The sequence below is a fragment of the Dendrobates tinctorius genome, unplaced genomic scaffold (assembly GCF_039654945.1).
Source record: "Dendrobates tinctorius isolate UK_male_01 unplaced genomic scaffold, ASM3965494v1 ptg000120l, whole genome shotgun sequence".
Classification (NCBI taxonomy): Eukaryota; Metazoa; Chordata; class Amphibia; order Anura; family Dendrobatidae; genus Dendrobates; species Dendrobates tinctorius.
In genome coordinates this window covers 28,439,088-28,465,653 of record NW_027361788.1, presented here as the reverse complement: position 1 = coordinate 28,465,653, position 26,566 = coordinate 28,439,088, and the positions used below count along the sequence as shown (strand labels likewise).

Genomic DNA, 26,566 nt, shown 5'->3' with positions numbered 1-26,566 from the left:
GAATGTAATCAATATGAAGATGGATAGTCACAAGCCATCAAACAAATAAGAACTGCTTACATTTTTGTACTAGGAGTGGCATAAGGTCACCCAAAAGCAGTGTGAAAGACTGGTGGAAAGCATGCCAAGACACATGAAAGCTGTGATTACAAATCATGGTTATTCTACAAAATATTGATTTCTGAACTCTTCCTGAGTTAAAACATTAGTATTGTTGTTTCTAAATAATTATGAACTTGTTTTCTTGGCATTATCTGAGGTCTGTAAGCACTGCATTTTTTTGTTTTTTTCACCATTTCTCATTTTCTGAAAATAAATACAAAATTTAGTGCTTTGAAAGTCGAAGACATGTTGTCAGTAGTTCATAGAATAAAAGAGCAATTTAGATTTTACTCAAAAATATACCTATAAAGAGAAAAATCAGACAAACTGAAAATTTTGCAATGGTCTCTTAATTTTTTTTGCCAGAGCTGTATATCTCGAACGACATGAGTAAAATACCCATGGCTTAAGGCTACAGAATCAGTAGCTATTATATAACACAATTTATTAGGATTGAGACCCTGGTCCTGGATGAACCGGACATGAATCAGATTAAACTCATCCCACTATCCTAAAGGGACAAAATAATCACCTTACTTTCACCTAAATGGATTTCGGCGGGTACAAGGAATTGTGACCTGCCCACACAGGAAATATATACACTCGAGTTGATAACCTACCTGCAACCCAGGCTTCTTAGTTTTTAGGCAGCTGTTTGCTACCATGTTTGTGATGTGGATTTATTTTTGATTTGGGTAGATTTACCCCTGTGCATACTGTGACCTGTCCTGATTAGACAGAGTCTTATTGAGCGCTCAAAGGAAAAGAGGAAGCTACACTTAGTTAGCAACAACTCATTCCAGCAGAACTCTGGAAACTTTATTCATATATGGTCTTTTATCATTTCGTATAAAGGAGTGGTTACTCATTAACATAAAGGCTTTACTTCTTAGCTAATTTGTCAGTTTAAATGCATGAACATATATGGGTGTCCGACCTGGGGTTATTTAGACACCACGTGATTTACTGTCCGGAGTCTTGCACTTGTCAGCAAGTCTCCAATATCGGCCGGACCACCTGGCCTAAGTTCCTCATTCCCTATGTCTGCTAGATATTTCTCAAGTCACAAGATAATGAGATGACTGGGTAGCAGGTTATTTCCACCAACTAGTTATAAGGTTCAAACTGTGAATATGTATCTGTGTGCAGTATATATGAGTATATAGCAGTATATAGCCTATATAAGAGTACATGAGTATATAGCCTATAGCAGGCAAGTGAGATCTATATGAAATACATATATATTTCCATAACAATCCCCCCTTAGATAACACTTGCCCTAAAATTCTGCTCCTGGCCCAAAGCACTGCAGCTCTTTTATGCTGCCAATGGACTGACATATGCCTAGTGCATACATCCTCCTCTGTACAGACTTTTCGCAAATGGGCAGTCAGGAGATCTGTCCCTAAAGGGGGTGTGGTGCAATGTAATCAAAGTCTCTTAGTTAGTAGTCTATGCAGTCAGTGCATGTGTATTCTCCGTCAGGTAGGTAATTTATTCTGTCAGGTAGGTCATCCACAGCATCATTCCAGCTCAGGTGTATCTTCTGGTATGAAGGCCTTTTCCTGCAATGCGATGCGTGGATCCAGGTGGGGTTTTCCCTCCAGGTCGGTGACGTCAGCACTTGGAGAAGGGCCATCGGATCTGGGATTGAGCGCTTCTCTTTACAGACTTTTTTTTCACCAACATTCAGCAGTCTCCTGACTTCAGGACGTGCATACCAGGCACCGAATCTGGACCTGGCAATGAAGGAGAAAACTCGAGAATGAACATTAGCAAGATTCTTGATAAATTCAATTACACATGCAGACAAAGTATCATATTGCATAGTCAACTGCTAAGTAAAGAATACCCCTAAACTGGGTTTTTTACCCAAATAAAGTTTCATATTGGTGACAGCTTTTTCTGAGCCTATGGGAGTGTCTAATGCCAGGGTTTGTCTGTCTCTTGGGCAAATTTTTCGCATGCTGCTCTTAAGTGTCCCACCTAGTCTTATGGTGTGGGATGGTGAGTAGTGTGTAGGCCTAAGGCTGACCCTACTGCTGATCAGGTCTCTTGTGTTAGGTTTGCTGTGTATGCGGGTCCCTGATCACTTGCTATTGCTTCTGGAAACCCCATATCTGCACACTATTTTTGAGAGTAGCTTCTTTGCAGTAGTCTTCGCCAACTGGTTCCTTACTGGGAAGTCTTCAGGCCAGATGATGTGGGGGAACTTTTCCCGCTTGTCCGATGTTAAATTTGTCGGTGGCCGAACAGCTGCTGGGAATCTTCACTGTTGAGGTGTGAGTTGAGTCCAATCAGGTCATTCATCTGTGTCTTCAATTCTGTGTGGGGGCCATGTGCCCATTGAACCACCGTAGGGTACACACTTTGAGATAGACTGGGTCTGTCTTGAGGTAGACGTTTTGATGTAGACGGTTTCTTGGAGCCCAGTGCTTTTGGCCTTCAGCATCCAGCTTTCCTTCTCCTCCTTCCGAGTCTGATCCTGTTACTTCTTGTACAGGTTTCAGGAAGTCATTTTGTCAGGTTTAGTGACTGGGTTGTGGTAATTGACATTCTCTGAGCTGATTGTGGGATTTTAGCTGAGGTTTCGTCTATGTCCGCGCCTCCCTCTGTATGAAGACTCGGGTTAGACTGTGTCAGAGGAGGACTTGGGACTCTTTGCATCGGTACCGATCCAGCCGACATTCTCCGGGGATGAGGGGGAAGGTCAAACTGTTGTAGCCTTGGTATGCCTTCGGACTCATGCAGCTCGTCTCGGGGAGTGTTGCCGTGGACTGCCGATCGTAGGACTGTGCTGGAGAAGAAGCTTCCCCATGAGAGGGTGGTGGAGGACAATCTTCTGGAATGTTCTCCATCAAATACGTCCTTTCTGGAAAGGTAGGCACCATTCTTCTGCCTCAGAATTCATATCCACGTCAGAGTCTTCGTCCTGGAAGTGATTCAGCTTGTTGGCTGGTGGAGGAGGAGGCAGCACTTCTGTCCAATTCAGAGATGGCATCTTCAACGGTTTTCCCATTGACTTCTGTTTGCCAGGTTTTCTCGTCTTCAGTCGTCATGTAGTAGCCGTCCGGCTCTACGACCTCTCCCATTTTCCACATTGTCTTCCTCTGGCTGCTTCTTTGGCTGCCACGTCTGCTGTTGATGCCCTGTGTCTCTACTGTGTTCAGTTTTCCGTGTGCCTTGGCCTTCAGCACTGCCACCACTTTTAGTAGTTGAAGAGCGTCCAGCAGGTCTCTGATGGCTCCATGGTGCTTCACGGTCGATCCGCTTGCTGTGATGAACTTTCTTGCAGCCCAGATAGGTCCGAAGTCGGGTGCCATGTCATGCGAGTACCTGGAAGTTTTTGTTCGTCGCAATCTGGCAGGTCTTCCATCAGCTCTATCAGCTCCGCTTCTTGGGCTCTTGGGCTGACAACCTTCTGGACCATAGAATGTCTTGATTGCTGGTCGCTGTACATCCCGTGTGGAACCTTCCTTCATCATTTGCAAAACTGGAGCCATCTACGGTATCTTGCAGATTTTTCATCTGAGGGTCCGTATCCGCATCCATCTGAGGGTCCGTATCCGCATCCCCCTTGGGAGTGGGAGTAGAGACAGATAACGGCTGAGAGCACTGAAGAGTGGTGGAGAGCAGCCTTGTCAGGAGGACGTGTGCTGCAGATATTGTTTTCATGCAGGAGGGCCCCCCTTGCAACTGGATCCAGGCCGGCTGAGAGGTAGTCTAGAGGCCTCTGGTTTTCCTCTGTGGGTCTGTTTTAAGCCTGGCCAGTAGCATGACCTTCTCCATCTTGGTCCTTCTTTTTCTGTTCGGTCAGGACGGGATGGCTTCTCGTAGTCAGGGAGGCTTAGAGCTGGCGTAGAGACTATGAAGTCTTTCAGTTTCCTGTACGAGATGAAGGCTGCAATGCGTTGATGCAATTGTACAGAGGCTACATTAAGTCTGGAGCACCAGGGATCCAAGTTCTGCAGTACGAGACTAGACTAAGGAAGGCCTGCATCTTCGGAGTTGTTGAGGGAGCCATCTTCTTCTCCGCGGTCTTCCAGTCATCTGTCAAGTGTTTCGTCCAGTGGGCGATACGGTGTCTTCAGGAACTTGCTTTTGACACCACTGGACTCTGTTTTTGCAGAACTTACGTTGCTGCTCCGTCAGGCAGTGTAGAGGAGGCATGGAAAACGCTGTGCGGATAGCGGTGTCGATGACTTCTGCATGCTCCGCAATCCAGTTGGTGGGGACGGAGGGCAATGCTCTGGCGAGCTGTGAAAGGCTGTTCCGGGCCCTCTTGGACCTCACTGTCCATTTGTTCCGCACCCCCCTTGTTTGTTTTCAGGAACTGGTCGTCCAGGTGAGGGGGAACATTGAGGGAAGCTTCGGGCAGATCCATTGCTGTGAGACCGTTGCTGTGGCTGGCACGTTTGTCAGCAGAGTGTGCAGATCTGGCACAACTGGGGTTTCAAACACGGTTGCTTCGCTCACAGTCCTCAGGTTATGCACCATTCAATCTGGTCTGGTTCTCCTTTCACAGTCTTCCTCTTGATCGAGAGAAGCTGGGACTGCATGATGATTCCCGTGGGTGAGGCGGCTCAATCTGGCCTTGCTCTTCACAGTGCCATGAGTGACTCCCATCTTCTGGCACAGGGCTGGCAGGAAACCAGCCGTTTGCTGGCGTCCTCTTCGTCAGAGATGACATCCAGCTGAGCTTTCTTGCTCTCACAGGGGGTCTTCTTGCGGGTGCGTCTTCTTTACCAGCCAGCAGCAGTTCCTTTCACCCAGCTTGATTTCTGGTCAGCATCTTGTTAACCAATTTGAAGAGCTGAGTGGCTGTCTTCTGGTCCAGGGCCTGAATTAACTTCAGGGAGCACCTTCAGAATCTTGTCCAAGATGATCCTCTGGTGCTGGAGCCGGAAGCAGTGCAGCCATTTCACGAAGCGGGTGTGGTCTCTCTGGGTTGAGAGTTTTCCTGGCCCATGCCAAAGTTCTTAGGCCGTTTCTTGAACAGCAGTTCCACTTAGACCTCCAGCTGGTCAGAGGCAGTTTAGCTCTGGGTGATGAGCTGCGGATGCTGGGCCTTCGGAGCGTCTGGGGTTCCACACTTGAGTGACACCCGCACTGGCGCAACTTGAAGTCTCCCTTGGGCCATAGGCTTCTGGGTGCTATGTCCAGCACCTCCTGGGGAGGGTTGCACCGGTTATTCGAGCGAGGCTCTTGTAGGGCCACCAGCATGATTAATTCTTCCTGGGCCTGGGGTGGAGAGGAGGTCAAGGTCACATCTTCATGGGACACTTTGGTCAACTTCAGTTCCTGCAGTAGGTCTGCGCTCATCCGGTGGGGTGGGCAGGTCTCCACCGTAAACTGGAACAGGATGGAGTGTCCTGGCAGTGTCCTCATGCTTAGGGGCTTGCAAGCTGGGGAACGCCTGTCTTGACCTTTAATCCCCATACAAGACACAGAGTGTTCTGATAGACTGGTGGGGTCGGGGATTTTCACTTCTGACTGCACCAGTGTCCACAAGGAAAGATATGACAGCCCCCAGTGATTTGAGGTATTGGGTCCGCTGATGGGGTTTCACATGTCAGGGGCGTGACGTCTGGCGGACCTGGTTTGCCTCTGTCCTATGGACAGGGTTCTTCATTGTCTTCTGTGTTTCTTTCTTGGCCTACTCCTCTGCGTAATGACCTGTGTTCCGAAAATGGCCAAGGTTGCCACAGTTGAAACACCTGACAGGTCTTCTGTCTCTGCAGGGTGGTTGCTCCTCCACGTCAGTGGCCATCATGGGAGGGCCTGTCCTCCATACTCCTGGGAGGGACTCAATTCTTCTGGCTACTGTGAGCAGGACATCTACTGCTATTGTCCTGTACTCAGGCCTGGCCACTATCAGCAGTTTCTAGATTGGTTCTCTTAGTCCATGCACAAAGGTCTGTGCCAACATTTGTCCGTGTACCTGATCATGAATAGTGAAGCCTAAAACTTGTAATGCTTGCCTCACTCTGCCATGAAACCTGTCTAGAGACTCTGTCTCGGCTTGTCTCATGTTATGCAGGCTGAGTGCTTGTCTGGCGTTGGCCCACTCTCTAAGCTGTTCAATTAGCTTTGATCCTGATTCCCAGGAATGCACATCTAATTCTGATGGAAGCTTGAAGTGTTCCTTCATGATTGGCCAGAATGTTTCACCTGCTTTAATTTCCATTATGGACCAGAGATCACTCCAGATTGCAGCATATGTCTGCTGGCTCTGCTGCATTCTTCGGTAAAATGGCATGGGGTCCATATCTGGGTCTGGCAGATTTCTTAGAATACTGAACACCCTAACTAGGGGTGAAAGGCACATAGTGTAAGAGTTCTGGCTCTATCTGCCCCTAGTACTATGCAGCATAATCTCCTCTTCATGTTCATCAGAGGAGGAACTGTGCCACTGTGTGATTGTCTTTCTCTGTGTGTGTACTTCCCCCCCCCCTGAGACTGGAGCTCCGTGTGGCACATAGGATCTTCAGTCTCAGAGTTAGCAGGTGCAGTGTCTGATGGCCCACACCTCCCTTCTGCTATCTGTTGTATCGGGAGGGCACCTGTGTTGTCACGTTGGGGGGATTGTTATGTGTGGGGAGTGATTCACTTTCTTCTCCCGGTGTTATAACTGTCTCTTTAGAGAGAGTGCCCTGTGGAACTAGGGACACTTCATTGTCTGGATCTGGCACTGGGATACGGGTGCGGTGGATGAGAGGGATGAGAGGTGGGCATTGGTGATGAAGATGGAAAGGGAGGAGAGATAGGAGAGAGAAAAGGAGGAGGAGGAGGGATAGGAGAGATAGATGAGAGAGGGGAGAAGATTTTGGATTGTGAGAATAGCAGAGATAGAGTGAGGAGAGAGATGGGAGGAGGGAAGAGTGAGGAGAGAGGAGATGGGGGGTGGACTGCTTCCCCCCCTGCCGTCACGGAAGGCATTCTTAGACCTGCGGTCCTTCTCAGGCGGCACAGATTAGTATGAAAACACTTTTTCCTACACGTAAAACAAAAAAGCAATCCTGTCTTGTTCACACTATCTGCTATCACCTTCTGCGCTGTTAAAATCCTCTGTCACTTTAAGAAATGCAGACGGAAATTACTAGCTACTTCCCTTTTTCCTTTCAGTACATCATACCATGCTGCAGCATATGGAGCTGCCCGTAGAAAATGACATGCTTAACTTTCTGAATAACACCTACTGTGTCTGTTCCAAAAACTTCAAAAAAGTGAGTGATTAAACCTTTAAACACTTTGCAACCCCTTTTAACCTGCATAAAAGGGAACAAAACAAGAATATTTAGTGAATAACCCAACGCAGGTAAAAATTCTCTTTTTAACAAAACTGAAAGAAAGAAGTGAAAACTAAACCTAAAAAACTGACAAAATGTCACAAAAATTGGAAGAAAACTAAAAAGAGATATAAAAAGGGAAAAATGATTTTTCTTTCTTTTTTTTCCCAAAAATAATTGATAAAATCAAAAAGTATATAGTATATAAACTTGGAAAAAAAGAATCCACGCAGAAAAACCAAAAACCAAATATATGGAAAAATGGAGGGAAAAAGGAAAGAAAAAACACAAAAGTTGGTAATCCTTGGTAAAACGCTGCGAAAATAAAAATCAAAAAATTATTACAGCCTCCAACAATAAAAAGTGTTAATTCAGAATGCAGGCACTCAACTTCCTCTTTTTTATGCCTGCGTCTCTGTAAAATCTGAGAACAATGTAATGGGAGGGAGGGGTGAAGTGCCCACAGACTCAGCTTTCCCAAAACTTCCAACACTGCAGTAACAAAAGCCTCTACCAAAAATGCAAAATAAAAGATAAAATAGGGAAAAACAGAGTCCAAAATATAACAATATGAACAAAAAAAATAAAAAATAAATATATATATATATATATATATATATATATATCAAGGACACACCCTGCAGGCAAAAGAGGAAGTTTACAATAAAAAATGCAAAACTCTTTCTGCTTCAGATCTTTGCGGAAATCTGCAATGAATTCACATATAGACGTCCGGGGAGAGAGATCGAAAGCCCTTCTGTGACACATCAAACAGCTGCTGACAACCGGTAACTGCCAATCACCCATGGCGCTTTGGTTAGCACCGGGATGTATCACCCTCCGTCTGCTGGGAGATGGGAGCCGTGATATCCCACTAGATTATCACCCCTCCGTGTGCACCCGAGAACCGTGATAATCTCTCCAGTGATCAGTCTGTGATATCCCCCCAGTCTGCCGCATCCGCGTGTGTGCGGGGACTGTGGCAGCCAAGAGATTCACCTGTGATACCTCCCTTAAGCTGACACCTCCGTGTGTGTGTGCGGGGACCGTGACAGCCGTGGGATTCACCTGTGATACCTCCTTGAAGCTGACACCGTGTATGTGTGCGGGGACCATGACAGCTTTTTCAGAGGAATTCACCTGTGATATCCCGTCTAAGTCAAAACCTCCGCGTGGTGCGGGGAGGTGATCTGACTTAGTCAGAGAGACTCAGTCTTGTTATCGGTGTCTCAGCAGCCACAAATCAAGTCACAGTCTCCACCAACTCTCTCACCCGGATCTCAGACACACAGGATCACAGTAGACACTTAGCTTATCCCAGGGTTTGGATTTGCTCGTGGACTTTTCAACACTACCTGGGTTTGGTGACCACACTGACCGGCTAGAGTTGCTGACCCGGACTGGGCACAGGGAACATTCAGGTAAGATAACTAGATTTTCTTACCTTACTTATGGAGTTGCGCAAATCTCCGTTCCCATGAGCCAAGACCTTGGCCGGCACCTCTGTCCTCTCCGGTCAGCAGGATCCCCATGCGTTTTCGTCCATGGCCCCACGTTGGGCGCCACTTGATGTGGATTTATTTTTGATTTGGGTAGATTTACCCCTGTGCATACTGTGACCTGTCCTGATTAGACAGAGTCTTATTGAGCGCTCAAAGGAAAAGAGGAAGCTACACTTAGTTAGCAACAACTCATTCCAGCAGAACTCTGGAAACTTTATTCATATATGGTCTTTTATCAGTTCATATAAAGGAGTGGTTACTCATTAACATAAAGGCTTTACTTCTTAGCTAATTGGTCAGTTTAAATGCATGAACATATATGGGTGTCCGACCTGGGGTTATTTAGACACCACGTGATTTACTGTCCGGAGTCTTGCACTTGTCAGCAAGTCTCCAATATCGGCCGGACCACCTGGCCTAAGTTTCTCATTCCCTATGTCTGCTAGATATTTCAAAAGTCACAAGATAATGAGATGACTGGGTAGCAGGTTATTTCCACCAACTAGTTATAAGGTTCAAACTGTGAATATGTATATGTGTGCAGTATATATGAGTATATAGCAGTATATAGCCTATATAAGAGTACATGAGGATATAGCCTATAGCAGGCAAGTGAGAGCTATATGAAATACATATATATTTCCATAACATTTGGATGCACAGATGCCAAGAAAATGACCCTTCTTGCCATGAAAAAACACTCCTTTGCGCTGAACTGCAGGCACCCCATACCCCCACAGCATAGGTTCCTTAATTGACTCATCTCTAGATTCGAGTGATACCTGACAACCTCCGAAAATTTAGGTGTCTTTTTGTCTCCCTTATACACGATGATCTACCCGGATTGCTAGAGACATAACGGCCTCCAGAGAAACAGGGGTCTCATATAGGACAAATCCATATTTCACCTTCTCATAGAGCCCCTGACAAAACTGACTACGGAGCGCAGGATCATTCTACCTACTATCCGCAGACCATCTACGGAATTTGGAGCAATACTCCTCTGCTGGCTGTTCTCCATGCTGAAGCCGACATATTTTAGACTTAGCCAGAGTGACAAGGTCAAATTCATCATAAATAAGACCTAGACGCATTAAAAAATTCTTTGACCATCTGAAGCAACTGGGAATCAGATGGGAGAGAAAATGCCCAAGCTTGGAGGTCTCCCTGGAGAAGAAAGATTACAATCGCCACTCGCTGTTCCTCAATACCCAAGGAATATCTACCTAACCTAAAATATAGTTTGCAGGCCTCCCTAAAAGCCACAAACTTATCCGTCACCCCCTAGAGAACCTAATCGGCAAAGCTATCTTGGGTTACAATAGGGGTTGCCAGGGAGCAATGAGCCCTAAGCCTGGAGTCAATAGGCACTGCAAGGCAACTGCTCGCAAATCTGCCACCTCTACAGTATATTAAGTTTATGTAACTGCACTGCCAGAGCAGCTACAGGATCCATAGTGGATCCAGAAAAGTATAGCCAGTAATAATGCCACGATATTGCAATAGGATTTCCACGGACAATGAGCTCCTATTCTGTCCCTTAATCTAAGGGAAGCCTAGGCTATCACTGTCCCCCAGATTACCCGATTGTGGGGATGCCGGTTTCTCTTACCATACTGCTCCTAGATGTATACTTATCTTTGATCTGTCCCATACCCTCTTGATCTGTTATCAGGGAAGTATGGGACAGAAGTGTATGGAATAACACAAAAATAATAAATGAGAAACTAGGGTCTGAGCTGAAAAAATAAATTAATGTGTATGCAAAATGTAAATGCATATAAACACATGATCTTTACATAGAGAAAACAACAAATATCCTAAAATAAAAAAGTAAAAAATAAATTGCAAAAATTGCATGAAGGTAGTAATAATAATAAGGGTATTTAGTAAACATAATTTTGATCAAAACAATGTACACGCCATCTTGCCATGTCAAGGCAACCCTTGTGGGCAGTCCTAACTCTTGTATTCAAAACCTTTCCACTTGTCCAGTGACGTAAATGTGAACAAGGACAGAGGGACTGAACCACCAGTAATAGTGTAGGCCAGACAGGATGGATTTTCCAACTCAAAAGCAGGGAGGTCACACCCTTATATGCACAGAATGCACATTGAACTAAATGAGAAACAAGGTCTGAGCTGAAAAAGTAAATCAATGTGTATGCAAAATGTAAATGCATATAAACACATGACCTTTACACAGAGAAAAACAAATATATTTGTTTTTTGTTTTGGTTTTCACAAAAATAATATAGACTGGAAAACAAACAGGGATAAAAAAAAAAACACAATCATGCAAACGACCGAGTGGGCATCAAGGGAGAAGTACAGTAGGTGGGACAAACTAAATGGAAGAAGAATAGGAGATACACACAAACCAGAAATCTCCAGAAATCAACTCCAACTGCCTGCTCCTAACTGTACTCTCCTTCAGCTCCTTACCAAGAAGTGGTAAGCTATCACTGGCAAGGAGAGAAGCAAGAAGGAGGGTTCTTAAACCTGCAGGGAGCAACAAACTCAGAACAGCTGATACAATAAAACAGAACTCCAGGAATCCCACTAAGCAGTTTAACCCTTGCAGAAACAGCAAAGAAAGACCGAAATGCTAATAGGACGGTGAAGCCTTTCTTACAACGGCAGGTGTACGTGTCAGCAGACGTTAGCATCATCTGACCCCACTCTTGTCCTGGTATCCCTGTTCCAGGGCTGAAGCAACTACCTGGATACTCAGACATGTTGACACCAGAGCAGGGCTATATGGCCAGAGGGTAATGCTACAGAAGTGTAGTGGAGCAGAGAGACTTGGAGGCAGCAGATGCCATATTAAGCCTTTTGTGCTGGATCCTGGATAGGTAACACCCTGCCTGGCCCTTTGCTAGTGTTTGGATAGCCCAGCCTGCTGTGATCGCTTCACATCCGATATCAACACTGCAACCAATCACAAGCTAATTTTTAACCAGTTGACCCCTTTTAGCAAGACGCACATATAGGATCATAAACCCTAGGTGACATAATGTGTTCAATACTTGGTCAATAATTTAAATAATCTGTGCATAAACCATATAAGTCTGTGATTCATATTGTGCACAGGAGAGTGCACAGTCATGAAAAAAGGGGACTTTAGTCCCTGATGGCCTGCTTATGTGACAGATGGTATTCCGGGACTTTATTAATGAGATCGGCTCCCTTGCCAATCAGATGATTGACATACCTGCGGTGCATTGGAACAGCTCCATGCATTGCGTAGTGGCCGGGAGGGGTTCTGCAAGATCATTCACGGCCTCTGCATAATATATGAAACTCTAAATCAACTGATTATGGGAGAGTCAAATTTTCCACAGGTCAAATATTCAAGACCTATCCTAAATAAAGGTCATTAATGTTAAAGTCCCAGAAAACCTGTTATGTTTCCAGTATCATATGAATAATGATTTTTTGAGCAGATTGAGTCAGGGCCTGGGTGGAGAATGGTGGAAATTATTTCTGTCTGAAACACAGGATATTAAAACTGTTGAGACTCCTGTATTTTAGGAAAGTGCCACCTACTTAAAGTGGGACCTGCCGTTGTCCATGTTGCCCCTTTTGTACATGTTCTGCACAGTACAGTACCACGGGGCATCCTTCCATCTTTTGCAGGTACTCACATACAGTGGGGAAAAAAAGTATTTAGTCAGTCAGCAATAGTGCAAGTTCCACCACTTAAAAAGATGAGAGGCGTCTGTAATTTACATCATAGGTAGACCTCAACTATGGGAGACAAACTGAGAAAAAAAAATCCATAAAATCACATTGTCTGTTTTTTTTTTTCATTTTATTTGCATATTATGGTGGAAAATAAGTATTTGGTCAGAAACAAAATTTCATCTCAATACTTTGTGATATATCCTTTGTTGGCAATGACAGAGGTCAAACGTTTTCTGTAAGTCTTCACAAGGTTGCCACACACTGTTGTTGGTATGTTGGCCCATTCCTCCATGCAGATCTCCTCTAGAGCAGTGATGATTTTGGCTTTTCGCTTGGCAACACGGACTTTCAACTCCCTCCAAAGGTTTTCTATAGGGTTGAGATCTGGAGACTGGCTAGGCCACTCCAGGACCTTGAAATGCTTCTTACGAAGCCACTCCTTCGTTGTCCTGGCAGTGTGCTTTGGATCATTGTCATGTTGAAAGACCCAGCCACGTTTCATCTTCAATGCCCTTGCTGATGGAAGGAGGTTTGCACTCAAAATCTCACGATACATGGCCCCATTCATTCTTTCATGTACCCGGATCAGTTGTCCTGGCCCCTTTGCAGAGAAACAGCCCCAAAGCATGATGTTTCCACCACCATGCTTTACAGTAGGTATGGTGTTTGATGGATGCAACTCAGTATTCTTTTTCCTCCAAACACGAGAAGTTGTGTTTCTACCAAACAGTTCCAGTTTGGTTTCATCAGACTATAGGACATTCTCCCAAAACTCCTCTGGATCATCCAAATGCTCTCTAGCAAACTTCAGACGGGCCCCGACATGTACAGGCTTAAGCAGTGGGACACGTCTGGCACTGCAGGATCTGAGTCCATGGTGGCGTAGTGTGTTACTTATGGTAGGCCTTGTTACATTGGTCCCAGCTCTCTGCAGTTCATTCACTAGGTCCCCCCGCGTGGTTCTGGGATTTTTGCTCACCGTTCTTGTGATCATTCTGACCCCACGGGGTGGGATTTTGCGTGGAGCACCAGATCGAGGGAGATTATCAGTGGTCTTGTATGTCTTCCATTTTCTAATTATTGCTCCCACAGTTGATTTCTTCACTCCAAGCTGGTTGGCTATTGCAGATTCAGTCTTCCCAGCCTGGTGCAGGGCTACAATTTTGTTTCTGGTGTCCTTTGACAGCTCTTTGGTCTTCACCATAATGGAGTTTGGAGTCAGACTGTTTGAGGGTGTGCACAGGTGTCTTTTTATACTGATAACAAGTTTAAACAGGTGCCATTACTACAGGTAATGAGTGGAGGAAAGAGGAGACTCTTAAAGAAGAAGTTACAGGTCTGTGAGAGCCAGAAATCTTGGTTGCTTGTTTATGACCAAATACTTATTTTCCACCATAATATGCAAATAAAATGAAAAAAAAACAGACAATGTGATTTTCTGGATTTTTTTTTCTCAGTTTGTCTCCCATAGTTGAGGTCTACCTATGATGTAAATTACAGACGCCTCTCATCTTTTTAAGTAGTGGAACTTGCACTATTGCTGACTGACTAAATACTTTTTTTCCCCACTGTACTACATGGTATAATGTTTCCCACCCATTCATTATAGTGACCTTAATTTACTTTTTCGTTTGGGTTGTTTTCATTGTAGAAAGAATGTTGTCGCCTTCACAGCCTCTCGAAGGAATCAGCCAAGACATCTGGAAGGGTTTGCGTGATGGAAGGGTTTTAAAAAGAGATGAGGCAAGAACTGAAACAAACAAAGCGTGGGCAGGAGGCTTTTTATGTGGACCATCTGCAACGATCTTGCTATATTAGTTTCAAAACAACATAATCTATCAAACACATATAGATAAAAGCAAAGAATGCAATGCAAACGTTTAATTCGTACCTGTTTTCAAATTATTAAGTAAAACCTTACATGGCGGTATAATAAAGGGGATTGGGCCATATGTGAAGATTGGACTTTTGGGGTAAGTTAATGAATTGCTACATAGTGAACATCTGATGGGCTTCCAAAGAAGAAAATCAGACTCAAAGTAAAGTATAAACCTTGCCCCCTATTATGGTGCCATGTTTAGCCACTTAAACACCAATCGTTTCTGGACTATTTCCCCTTGAATGTTATGTCCCATTTTTCTATCACCTTTTCTTTAAAATGCATATCCTGTAGGGAGGTGTTATGGTCTTTCCTACAGAGGTTCATTTGCTAAGACTTAAGTCACTGTAAACAGCATGGACTGGAGGCAATGATTCAGTAGAGCTGGGACTTGCTGGATATTGTGTGTGGGTTAGCGAGGACCAGTACAGCAAGGTATGCAGGATGTCGCATGGGCAAGAGGAGCTGAAAGCACTACATGCAGCTCAGCCAGATCTGTGCATTGTTCAGAATCAGCATCACTGCCATAGACAAGTGGTATTTTGCTGCAGAAGTGTGGTTACACAGGAATAGTAGAGATGCCTAAGCAAACTGCTAACTTGCTAGCAGAGGTGTGGTTATACACAGGAATAGCAGAGATGCATAAGCAACCTGGTATATTGCTAGCAGAAGTGTGGTTACATGTAGGAATAGCAAAATTGAATTATCGGTGCTTATATAGCAGATATGACTTTGTTAACATGTATCTTGAGCATGCATTAGCACTGGAAGTGGCTGGACTGAGCGTGATCGTAGCAACTGTTTGCTGGAGTGCAGTCAGAAGTAGTTGGGAAGATAATTTGACATCTGGTGGAATAGAATAATGTGGTAGATGAGGCAAACTCCTAGAAAAGCATGTGATAGCCAGATGGTCTATTTCCTGAATACTCAGGCAGCACATAGCTGCATTGTGTGATGATGACATCACAGATGCTTTCTAGGTTACCCTTATAACTCGTCATGGGCTACAACAGGAGCTGGCCATAGGAAAAAGGAGCAAAGCCTGGAGTTGGAGCCAAGTGAGGCAAGTAACAGGAGAAAAGTCCAGCATATACCACCCCGTTACAAAATGGATTGGACTGATGCTTGGCCACATCCCTCCAAGCACATAGACTGCCCTTGTGGTATTTACACCTTTGGTATTTTATAACCCTTTCCAAAATAAATGCAACTGGATTTCACATAATGTAGAAACCTTTAAAATGGATGTACAGGAAAATGACCAGAGGTGACTGGTAACCTAGGCATTGAGCAATAAACTACAGAATTAAAAATAATCTCCGTCTTTTATAACAAGTAATATACAGTACTGTAAAGTATCTTGCTTTCACAATCATTCAAATTGAATAAGATAAGAGAACCCCTTTAATCCAGTTCAGTGTCAAATCCTAGTGTAGTAGTGTATCTACAATGGTTTCGATGTTGTGTACCTATGAATGTGATACGTCTTTCCATAAGTATTTTGAGACTTTTTCATCTTTTTTGGTCCTAAAACTCGTTGTAACATCACGTTTTCATTACAAAAATACTTCATGTATTTGATTAATGCCGACACTATTTGCAACTACCAATGCAGTACCCAGCGAGCGAGGTTCCTCAAATGTTCATGCAAAGTAGCATTTGCCATAAAACAGTGACTTTTTAGGAAACTCAATGGCGGGTGTGGTGAAGTTGCAAATTGCACTGTCAATGACTTCATTTAGAAGTATTTACCATTCCTGGGAGGCTGATCTCACTCCGAGACCAATTACATCAAATTAAGTTTTCTACCTTTTTTTCTATAGTTTCTCCATGATAATCAAGGCAGGGGACACTGGAAAACAACAGAGAGGGAATGTAAAGAACTGAAAAACATCTCTGCACATGTAGCGGATGAGGCAAATGCTTTATAACATTAATTGTATCACAACATATGTACAGTTAGCAGGAACCAGGACCAACCTTATGTTGAATTTTTCCCTATGGTGCCCCTCTCCCGTTTTCAGCATACATGCAATTCCTAATTATATGTGCTATAAATAAATATGGTAATGAAAAACTTTCATACATTCGCTAAATAACACTATCATAAAGTTGCCTATATAATGCTGCTATATACAGTGGGGGAAATAAGTATTTGATGCCTTGCTGATTTTGTAAATTTGCCGGCTGACAAAGATATGAACAGTCTATAATTATAAGGGTAGTTTAATTTTAACATTGAAAGAATATCAAAAGTAAAATCGAGAAAATCACATTGTATAAATTTATTTGCATTTTGCAGTTAGAAATAAGTATTTGATCTCTTTGGCAAACAAGGCTTAATACTTGGTGGCAAAACCCTTGTTGGCAAGCTCTGCAGTCAGACTTTTTTTGCAGTTGATGATGAGGATTGCCCACATGTCAGGAGGAATTTGAGTCCACTCCTCTTTGCAGATCATCTCTAAATCATTAAGATTTTGAGACTGTCGCTTGGCAACTCGGAGCTTCAACTCCCTCCTTAATTGTGGCTTTAAGAGAACCTCCGCAGATGACCATGGTATTACTGAAAATAAATCTATATACAAAGACCAACATTGATGTTACCACCATATGGTCAGTGGTAAATACCAGTCCTGCAGTACACATAAGTGATTATAGTTCAGTTATAGATAGTGACTGGCAGCTGACGTTCTTTCTGATGTATTTGTTCACTTTTCTCGTCTTTTGCATCTGGCCCAGTCCAACATGACAACTTCTCCAGCCAGGACTCGTCTGCTGAGATTACAACAAATACACATTTGACTTCTCACATTTCCAGCACCGTCTCTCCCCAACCTGCACCAACTCCTCATCCTGCTGATACCCCAATACTGAGCAGCGGCTGCCATATGTGTCCTTATTAATGACCCTGCTGTGTGTCACAAAAAGTGTGGTCTCTTTACTGCCCCACATATTAATGCCACCACTGTGCCCCTTACAATGTAAATGCCTTCTTTTGCCCCTATATGGTAAAATTCCCCTCTACAAAATATTAATTATCTGTGCAAGAGCCCTAGAAAACAGTGTCCACATTTTGCTCCTAGACAGTAATAATGCCCTGTTTGCACCTTTGACAGTCACAGTGAGTGCCCCTATAACAATATATACTTAAGCACCACTTAACATTTAAGACACCGTATACTGGCCCTCACGTTAGCTCCCACACTAGATAATGGCCCCCAAACTGTATGATGGCCTCCATATTTCCATATATGCTGTATAATGGCCCCCACATTTACATCCATGCTTTATAATGGCCCCCACATTTGTACTTACATTATATAATGGCCCCCACTTTTGCACACACATTGTATAATGGCCCCCATTTTTGTACACACTTTGTATAATGTCCCTCACTTTTGCACCCACATTGTATAATGGCCCCCACATTTGCACCCATGCTGTATAATGGCCCTCACTTTTGCACCCATGTTGTATAATGGCCCCATATTTGCACCCACATTGTATAATGACTCCACAGTTGTTGGCGGGTGCGCAGGGGAGCACAAACCAAGGAGAGACTTGTGCAGAGCTTCACAATTCGGCTCTGCTGTTCAATGGACTAGGGGCTCAGTGGGCAAAACCGGAGAACGCCCGTTGCCACCCGAAGCGTGACCATGTGTTGGGCAGGAAAGCTTGAAAATGAAGTGTCGGCCTCCTCCAGCATTACATCATCTATTGGACTACAGGCGACTAAGAGAGCGGAGTCACAATAAGTTAAAGTTGATAGAAAGACTGTTGCCTTGAACCACATTTATATTGTTTAATCTGTCTTCCCCCTTCCAGTTAGCTCACTGTGAGGAGTTGATTGTTAATTAAACCGCACTCCTGTTAACCCTTGCTCTGCGCCTTTGCGTTACGGCATCCGTGTAGCTAATCCGCTATTGGAATTACTAAAGGGAGTGCCATCGGGTTCGTAGAATCAAGATATTCAATGGGGAAGCAGTCAGGAGGAAGCCTTGAAAATGGCCTTGACAGAGGCCCTAATACTCGGCTATGCGGATTTCTCACAGCCCTTCATCCTCTACACTGATGGAAGCCTACATGGTCTAGTAGGGTCCGTTCTATCACAAATGCAGGGAGGAAAGGAATGAATGATAGCGTATGCGAGCCAGTCTCTTCACGACTCGGAACGGAACCCGGACAATTACAGCTCCTTCAAGTTGGAACTGCTGGTGTTGTTGTGGGCAATGACCAAAAAGTTCGCAGAGTATTTGTCTGGGTCCGAAGAACTGGTGCGTCCCAAGAATAATCCCCTAGCTCACCTGGAAAATGCAAAATTGGGGGCCTTGGAACAACGATGGGTGGCCCGCATGGTGAAATACCGGGCCTGGGCCAAGAATACACACGCTAATGCTCTCTCTCCAGTGACTCATGAGCGGCCCGAACGCGACAGAGATGAAGAATTGGAGGCAGAATAGATTCCTGGTTTTCGGGACATTCGGGACCTTGCTAGGTCATTAGTAGCGATGCAGGGACAGATCGGAGAGGCGTCTGGAGAATGGATGCTGGGACGACCTCTGGATGACTGGGTGCAATTCCAGAAAACAGATAAAGAACTTGCCCATCTGAGGCAATGGGTGGCCCTGAAACAACTTCCCAGCTGGCGAGAGAGAGACGCTCTGTCCCCAGGGGCTCTGCAGATTATGAGACAGTGGGAGAGGCTCCAGTTGGAAGGTGGATTGAGATACAGAAGAGTACAGCTATTACAAGAATTTTGGTCACTTTGCAAGTAGTGCTTCCAGAAAAGTTGATACGCTTGGTGGCTACGGAGGCCCATGAGAGAGGGGCTCACTTCTGTCCAGGGAAGACGTTCCAGTGGCTACTGAAGCTGGGGTATCACCCCCGACTGAGGACTGCAGTAGAGGAGGCCTGTCAAAGATGTCGGAGCTGTGAACTAGTTAAAATTCCATAGCAAAGGGCCCCAACGTAGACCTTCGTGACTTCTTCTTGGAGATATTAGAATCATTGATGATTGACTACTTAGCTATGGGCCCAGCACATCTCAGGTATGAACATTGTCTGGTGATGACCGGCCACTTCACCAAGTTCGCTGTAGTGACTTCGACCCGGGACCAGACTGCTAAGTCTGCTGCACAGGACATTTGCCGAGACTTCATCTGGGTGTACGGTTGCCCAAAAAGGATCCATTCTGACCAAGGTGCTTGCTTCCAAGGTCGAGTGATGGAAGAGTTACATTGTTTCTAACCGGATTGAAAAGTCAAGAACTATGCCCTATCCTCAGGGGAATGGAGCTTGTGTATGCTTTAATCGTACTTTGATCCAGATGCTCCAAACATTGGAGGAAGATTGGAAGATACGGTGGCCTGAGATCGTAGCTGAACTGGTATGGTTGTACAACAATTGAGTGCATAGTACAACTGGATACACCCCGTATACCTTGCTGTTCGGTCAAAAGGGATGGGAGTCACTGAGCTGGAGTTAGACCCAGAAGAAGACTGCCCGCAGACGGGGATGTCTTCCTGGGTTCGGGAACACCGACATCAACTTACAGACTCTTCAATGGCTGATGCAGATGAAATTCAGAGAACTCCAGCACCATGAAAGACGCCTACTCGACAGACAGCTCTGAGAGCAAGAGATTGGGTGTTGACCCGGAATAAGCGGCCCCGAAGAAAACTGGAACACTGATGGAAGAAGACCCCATATCAACTGACCCGCCGAGTCGGTTCTGACGGGCCGGTGTATGAATCTCAGCCTGAATGTGAGGAAGGAGCACCTACCCAGGTAGTTCATTGTAGCAAGTTGAGACCCTGCCTGTCCCAGGGTCCTGAAGAAGGAAAAGAAGCACCAAACATCACTTTGCGAAGAAGAGATGCCAATCTCATCCCCAAACATTAATAATTCACTGTCTATCACCCCCCAGGCAAGTGAGCACTGAGGTGCCTCCATTTGAAGCGACAGAACTGGCAGTCTCCTCAGACCAAAATATCCCCTTGCCTCGTATCAGTCAACCCGGATTACGCCGATCAGAGTGGATAACAGCTGGAGTGCCTCCCATTCGTTATGCACAGGATCAATTCATCTGGCAGAGAATTATTCAAGGAGCGGAAGAATGCGAACATCTGGTGCAGGAGCTCTCACCCGTGGAATGGCGAGTTAAAGGAGAACGGGGGTGTAAGGAAGAGGACAGGACTGTCGGTACCTCCGAGATTCCTGGTTCGGAACGGCCAAGGCCGCGTTGCAGGGGGGAAGGAAAGAGGAGATGTAAAGAACCCATGACCTAAAAGGAGGGGGCATGGAAAGTGAGGGGAGATGGTAGGGTTTAGCACTGGAAAAGGCAGAAAGTTCCCGCTGAAGTAGAAAGAGACCAGGGACCGGCGCGCTGCAGAGCAAATTGAAGCGCAGAGCAGAGACCCAGGACGGGGTCAGTGAGGACTCCTGGGTACCATTGGGCGCACAGAGAGACGGCGCTGAGTGAAGCAGCGCAGTGCAGGTGTTCAGGTACCGAGGGACGAGCGCCAAGAGAGACATCATGGTGCGTACATCCAGTTGTTGGCAGGGGAGTACACGCTGAGGAGAGACTTGTGCAGTGCTTCACTATTCGGTTCTGCCATTCAATGGACTAGGGGCTCAGCGGGCAAAACCAGATACCGCCCGCTGCCACCAGAAGCGTGACCGTGTGTTGGGTGGGAAAGCCTGAAGAAGCAGTATCGGCCCCTGCCGGCATTACATCATTTATTGGACTACAGGCGATTAAAAGACAGCGGAGTCACGATAAGTTAAAGTTGATAGAAAGACTCTAGTGTTGAACAACATTTATATTGTTTAATCTGTCTTGCCCCTTTCAGTTATCTTCCTGCAAGGAATTTATTATTGTTAATTAAAGCGCACTCCTGTTAACCCTTGCCCTGCACCTTTGCTTTACTACAGCCGTTTGCCTGCATTACAAAGCAACCTGCAGTCTACAGAATGGGGAGTGTTTGTGCAGGGAGATCATGTCGCTGCTCTACCTCATACAGTTGTGGCCAAAAGTATTGACACCCCTGCAATTCTGTCAGATAATACTCAGTTTCTTCCTGAAAATGTTTGCAAACACAAATTCTTTGGTATTATTATCTTCATTTAATTTGTCTTAAATGAAAAAACACAAAAATAATTGTCCTAAAGCCAAATTGAATATAATTCCACACCAAACATAAAAAAGAGGGTGGACAAAAGTATTGGCACTGTTCGAAAAATCATGTGATGCTTCTCTAATTTGTGTAATTAACAGCACCTGTAACTTACCTGTGGCACCTAACAGGTGTTGACAATAACTAAATCACACTTGCAGCCAGTTGACATGGATTAAAGTTGACTCACCCTCTGTCCTGTGTCCTTGTGTGTACCACATTGAGGATGGAGAAAAGAAAGAAGACCAAAGAACTGTCTGAGGACTTGAGAAACCAAATTGTGAGGAAGCATGAGCAATCTCAAGGCTACAAGTCCATCTCCAAAGACCTGAATGTTCCTGTGTCTACCGTGTGCAGTGTCATCAAGAAGTTTAAAGCCCATGGCACTGTGGCTAACTTCCCTAGATGTGGCCGGAAAAGAAAAATTGACAAGAGATTTCAACGCAAGATTGTGCGGATGTTGGATAAAGAACCTCGACTAACATCCAAACAAGTTCAAGCTGCCCTGTAGTCCGAGGGTACAACAGTGTCAACCCGTACTATCCGTCGGCGTCTGAATGAAAAGGGACTGTATGGTAGGAGACCCAGGAAGACCCCACTTCTTACCCCGAGACATAAAAAAGCCAGGCTGGAGTTTGCCAAAACTTACCTGAAAAAGCCTAAAACGTTTTGGAAGAATGTTCTCTGGTCAGATGAGACAAAAGTAGAGCTTTTTGGGCAAAGGCATCAACATAGAGTTTACAGGAGAAAAAAAGAGACATTCAAAGAAAAGAACACGGTCCCTACAGTCAAACATGGCGGAGGTTCCCTGATGTTTTGGGGTTGCTTTTCTGCCTCTGGCACTGGACTGCTTGACCGTGTGCATGGCATTATGAAGTCAGAAGACTACCAACAAATTTTGCAGCATAATGTAGGGCCCAGTGTGAGAAAGCTGGGTCTCCCTCAGAGGTCATGGGTCTTCCAGCAGGACAATGACCCAAAACACACTTCAAAAAGCACTAGAAAATGGTTTGAGAGAAAGAACTGGAGACTTCTAAGGTGGCCAGCAATGAGTCCAGACCTGAATCCCACAGAACACCTGTGGAGAGATCTAAAAATGGCAGTTTGGAGAAGGCACCCTTCAAATATCAGGGACCTGGAGCAGTTTGCCAAAGAAGAATGGTCTAAAATTCCAGCAGAGCATTGTAAGAAACTCATTGATGGTTACCGGAAGCAGTTGGTCGCAGTTATATTAGATAAAGGTTGTGCAACCAAGTATTAGGCAGAGGGTGCCAATACTTTTGTCTGGCCCATTTTTGGAGTTTTGTGTGAAATGATCAATGTTTTGCTTTTTGCTTCATTCTCTTTTGTGTTTTTTCATTTTAGACAAATTAAATGAAGATAATGATACCAAAGAATTTGTGTTTGCAATCATTTTCAGGAAGAAACTGAGTATTATTTGACAGAATTGCAGGGGTGTCAATACTTTTTGCCACAACTGTAGCTTAGCTATATCCACGAATATCGGCGATATAGCTAAGGGTAGCAGTAGGCCTGGGTGGGCCCCTCTGAGTGCCTGGTCGGGGCGATTGTAGTCCTGTCAGCATGGAGACATATGGGATTGTATAGGAGCTGTAAACACAAAACAGTGAGCGTTGATAGCCTGGTTTTCCTGTATTTCAAGTCCATGTTTTATGTCTGCTATTCCAGCATGTTTATTTCATATTTCTTTATTACATAAGAGGGCAAGGGGCAGTCAACTATTATTAATGCGTTGTTGGCTGCAGCCTATTGTTGCTGTTACTATCCTTCTTTCCTAATTTTCTGACTATTTCACTATTTTGAAAAGACTTCCATTCACAGTTCATTGGTAAATGACATCATTACTTTCCTCGCAGGGCCCCTAGCTGACAGACCCACAGCGGAAGATGAACCAGTAGGGAAATATCTATAACTCGCTTTCAATTAAGGCCAGCTGACTGTAAAAGGGGCACGATGGGGCCTTGTTACATAGAGAGGAGTCACAAAGTGAACACATCATTTACTGGCGTCATTTAGCTGTGAAATGTAAGATGAAAATTCGTTTTTAAAACCTGATAGTAGGTATACATATTAAAGGGGTTGCCTGCATTGGACAATCTTTTTTAATTTGAAGGGTCCCTGTGCCCTAAGCTAATCGTGGGGTGTCCTTCTGCTGGAACCCTCTGCGATCAGAGCATTCATCTACCCTATATCGCCACAGGATAAATTAAGGATGGGCCAGCTGTTGCATTCTGATTTTGGACTCTGATTGCCCTCCTTGTTCTTACTCGACTACCTGACCACTCTTGCCCGCCTGCACTGACCCTCCATTGGTCAGCAGCTAACTCTGTGGCCTCAACCCAGAGACCCCTGTGTAATGCTGGAGTCACACATAGCGACTCACCAGCGATCTTGACAACGATATCAATGTGTCAGGATCGCTGGTGAATCGCTATGTGATCGCTGGTGAGCTGTCAAACAGACAGCTTCACTAGCGATCAGCACAGCGACGCCGAGCGCCCGGCGTCGCTGTGCACGTTAGTAACCAGCGCGTTGATGCAGGGAGCTGGTAACTAAGGTATCCCTAGATACCCGATGTGTACGTTAGCTACCAGTAGATCGCTGGTCTCCCGCCTGTCACACGCAGCGATGCGTGCTGGCCAGCGGGAGACCAGCAACCAAAAGAAAGTCCTGGCCTTTCCTGCAGCGATCAGCGATACCGGCAGGGGGCCGGTCGCTGATCACTGTCACACACAGCGATCTCGCTGGTGAGATCGCTGTTGTGTCACAAAAATTGTGACTCAGCTGCGATCTCTATGTGTGACGGGGCCCTAAGTCCTGGGGGAAGGCCAGGGCAACCGCTAGGATCTGATAAATAGAGTGGCTTTTGCCAAGTCTCTTCATGGTTGCCATTTTAGAGCTGCCAAGCAATTACTTTCAGGCCCTCATTATAGCAACTTTGCTAAATAGTTTAAGTTAAAAATATCCTACTGTTTTGTGTATACAGCTCCCATGCAGACCTATGTGCCTATACTTGTCACGGGGGCTTAGTTCAACTAAGGCTGAAATACCCGGGGCCCCTGTGGTGTCCCTTTACTAGGGGAAACCCTGTCTGCCCCTCAACCCAGGGTTTTTGCTGAAGGTGCAAATGCCTGAGCCTCCGACCTTTCCTTATCTCCTGCTCAGCCCTGCACTTAACCCTCCACCCTCCACCCAGTGAGAAGTCACCACCAAAGCTCCCACACAAATAATGACAGACAGGGAGAACTTAAACTGCACTGCGCCGCACACACACAGGAATAAACAGTAATGTGAACAGGGCACAACTAAACACAAATATGGGAAGGAGAAAGGATAACGATGGATCATACGACACCAGATATGAATCTCTCTCTCTTGAACACCTCCACTCCAGACCGGAACCACTTGGTATGAAACACAAGCTATAATCGGCGACGCCCATAGGCCAGCATGACTATTTAAAGACCGTGGGCGTGACTAACCATCCAACCTGGTCTCCAGCAGGATTAACCCCCGAGAGCCTGAAGATCAGGCCGGCGCCACTGAGGCTATAGTGGCTGGAGGTGGAACTACCTCTGCCTGCCGGATGCTGTGGTGTGAACAGCGTCCGACATGACAGTACCCCGTCTTCTACGAGGGACCCCAGGGCCCTCAAGACTCATAGGACCCGGCTTGTCCGGATGACGACGGTGAAAAGAACTGACCAGCCGATCCGCATGTATGTCTGAGGCTGGAACCCAAGACCTCTCCTCTGGACCATACCCCCGCCAGTGCACCAAATACTGAAGAGTACGGCGTACTACTCGAGAGTCCACTACCTTGGCGACCTCGAACTCTAACTCGCCATCCACCATGACTGGAGGTGGCATCGGCGTCGTGTCCACCAAGCCTACCACCTTTTTCAATAAAGCCCTGTGAAACACGTTGTGTATCTTGTACACCGCGGGAAGTTCCAAGCGATAAGCTACTGGGTTAATGATGGCAGAAATCCTAAAAGGCCCAATAAACCTTGGACCCAGTTTTAAAGAAGGGATTTTGAGTTTTATGTTCTTCGTAGCTAACCACACCCATTCACCCACACACAGGTCCGGACCTGGCACGCGTCTACTGTCAGCCACCCGTTTGTACCTGGCACTCATGCTCAACAAACGCTGTTTCACCCGCCTCCAGACTGATGACAATTGGGCTCCTAGCTGATCCTCCTCCGGGACACCCCCGGAGTCACCCTGACGTAAGGTACAAAACTGAGGATGTTGACCGTACACACAAAAGAATGGAGACTCTCCTGATGACTCTTGGCGGTGATTATTTAATGCGAATTCGGCCAGAGGAAGGAAAGTAGACCACTCCTCCTGGTTGTCGGACACAAAGCATCGTAAATACTGTTCTAGATTTTGGTTCATGCGCTCAGTTTGTCCATTAGACTGTGGATGAAACGCCGATGAATGTGACAACTTGATCCCCAACCTTGAGCAAAAAGCTTTCCAAAACCTCGCCACAAATTGCGTACCCCTATCAGATACTATGTCAGACGGTACTCCGTGGAGTCTGACCACCTCCTTCACAAATACCTGAGCCAACGTCTTAGCATTGGGCAAAGAGGACAACGCCACAAAATGCGCCATCTTTGAAAAACGGTCAACCACCACCAGGATGACCGTGTTCCCTGCCGAGGCTGGCAAGTCAGTGATAAAATCCATGGAGATTTCTGTCCATGGCCTATTGGGTACCCCCAGAGGCTGTAGCGTGCCAGCAGGACGGGTTCGGGGTGACTTAGCCCTAGCGCACGTGATGCAAGCTGCCACGTACGAGACCACGTCCTGCCGGATTTTGGGCCACCAGAAACGACGCGATACCAGCTCTAAGGTGCCCTTCACCCCTGGGTGACCAGCCAGTACCGAATCATGGTGT

At 45.5% G+C, this 26,566-nt stretch overlaps 1 long non-coding RNA gene across 1 annotated transcript in view; it reads right to left on the bottom strand.

Moving 5' to 3' along the window:
• Positions 1 to 881: 881 nt before the first annotated feature.
• Positions 882 to 26,566, bottom strand: part of LOC141046547 (uncharacterized) — a 32,113-nt gene continuing 6,428 nt past the window's right edge. The window contains exon 2 of the long non-coding RNA XR_012219609.1: positions 882 to 1,841. This is a non-coding gene — a long non-coding RNA (uncharacterized lncRNA). The remainder of the gene's footprint in view (positions 1,842 to 26,566) is intronic.